General features: G+C 34.9%; 1 pseudogene; it reads right to left on the bottom strand.

Annotated features, from left to right (window-relative positions):
• Positions 1 to 281: 281 nt before the first annotated feature.
• LOC143581401 (dehydration-responsive element-binding protein 3-like) lies at positions 282 to 1,678 on the bottom strand (annotated as a pseudogene).
• Between the last annotated feature and the right edge of the window lie 445 nt (positions 1,679 to 2,123).

Below are 2,123 nucleotides of genomic sequence, written 5' to 3'. Positions count from 1 at the left end.
AGCGAACGGAACCCCACTGATTGATGTTTATAATTGGAAAAGGTGTAACCGTGTAAGTGACTTTAGTGAACACCAAGAAACATTGTTAATAATTAAAATTCTTTTTTACAATGACGTAAGTATGTGTTAATGGAAGATTCACGGTACCCGTTAATATCTTGTTAACCAGTGAAGTCTGACAAACCACATTTTTAGCCTTTTTTTTATCATACAAATACCATTTATTTATGTATAATAAGTTATTATATACAATATAGCAAAATCAAGCATAAAGGAAAGAAAACTAGCATATCACTATATTTTACAGTATAAAAAAGTGTATATCGTATAACGTCTAATAGTAACTAGCATTCTACCAATCCCATATTAGTTGAGGGCCACCATTCTCCGCCACCTGATCGGAGACATAATCCATAAAACCATCAATATCCGCCACTTCCCACGACGGATACACCCATTGGTCCACCGAGTCAACCAACACCAACTCATTTGATGACTCGGGTGAGTCCAAACACCCTTCTAAGCTTGGCAACTCGATGATCTCACCAAGTTCCTCCACTTGACTAGAATCGGTCACTGGTGGTTGTACTGGTGGCGACATGGTGGCGGCTTTTTGCAGGCGGCTTCTTGAACGTGACGTGGAGCAAGAGATACGGGACGAGGGTAACGAGTCTTTGAGTTCGGGGAAATTAAGAACCGCGGAAGTACCTGTTTAAATATAATGACCATAAATTACATCTAACGTTAATAAAAACAGAAAAAATGAGCCAAAAAATAATGAAGAAAATGTAATGTATAAAAAATGTCTTTTGTTGTTGTTGTTATTATTATTATTTGATTATGACATGTAGAAGAGATTTAATAATAATGATAGCAATAATGTTTTGTGGAAACTAAGTCTTCTATTGAAAAAAAAAAGTTAACATCAATAGAATTATTTAAACTAAAGTAACATTAATAATTGGTTTGAAATGTTAATGGCTTGGTTCATATGTTGGTTTTTACGGTTTGTCTGTTTAATAGTTCGGTCCGATTAGATCTTGACATGCTGTCTAAAGTTTGTTATTTCTTTTTATTTTAAAATATGAAGTTAATTATATACATTATTATTATGCATGATGAATAATCCTTAGCTTTGTTATAATTTTTAGCACAATCTAAGTGATTTGGAAAAGATAAAAAAGAATCAGTTTCTAACTATTGAAACTTAGCACTTAAACCGATAAAACTGACTGAATCTGTCGACCCACACGATTCAACTTAGTTGGTTTGGATTATCATTCTGAACCATAGTTAGCAGTGTTTGACCTTACATTTTCTTTTTTCTTTTTTCAAAACCAACAACTTCGTATGGAAAACGAAGTAAATAGTTGTCACCCAATGTTGAATGACCATAAATTCAACATTAACTCATTACCTTTAATCGATAACGCGGCAACGTCATGAGCTTTGGCGGCCATCTCGCCGTGGAAAAGGTCCCGAGCCAAATGCGGGTTTTCTTTCGTGGTTGTCGGATTTCGGACACCCATTTCCCCCAACTCCGCATTCGAACTCCCCGAAAAACCGGGTGTTTATAGCTCACATCTTTCTGGTTTCTTTTCTTACTCTTTGAGTTCTCCGGCACTGATTGGTCATTGGGGTTTTGAGGGATGCTAGCCATTGGTGAAATATTGTTTGATAAATAAATTTCATCACAAGGGAACACAACGTTTAAATAAGAAGATGATAGGTCTATTATTATTGTGAAATATATAAGATGGTTAACACGTGTCATAAGTGTTGTGGGACATGCATATAATGGAGTGACAATAATTCAAACATAGATATGATATTTTTAGATTTATTAATTCAAAACAAATACCCGTTGGGCAACCGACAACCTTTGTTGTTACTTTTCTTTCTTTTGCCCGTTACGCCGTTAATTCTTTCAACCGTTTTGTAAAATGTTCAAAAATGTAGTTTAAATACTTTAATCGTTTAATTTAAAATCTTGTTAAACATGTATTAAGATGTAGTTTAGGTAGGCCTGTAAACGAAGCCGAACATTCGGTGAACCATTCGTGAACTGTTCGGCGGGAAGTTCGTTTATTTAATAAGCGAACGAACATGAACGTAAAAGTTGT

The sequence above is a fragment of the Bidens hawaiensis genome, unplaced genomic scaffold (genome assembly GCF_021521415.1).
Source record: "Bidens hawaiensis isolate Kalapana, Puna unplaced genomic scaffold, B.hawaiensis_p1.1 tig00030905_1, whole genome shotgun sequence".
Lineage (NCBI taxonomy): Eukaryota > Viridiplantae > Streptophyta > Magnoliopsida > Asterales > Asteraceae > Bidens > Bidens hawaiensis.
The sequence above is the reverse complement of the archived record's forward strand: the minus strand, read 5'-3'. Positions and strand labels throughout refer to the sequence as shown.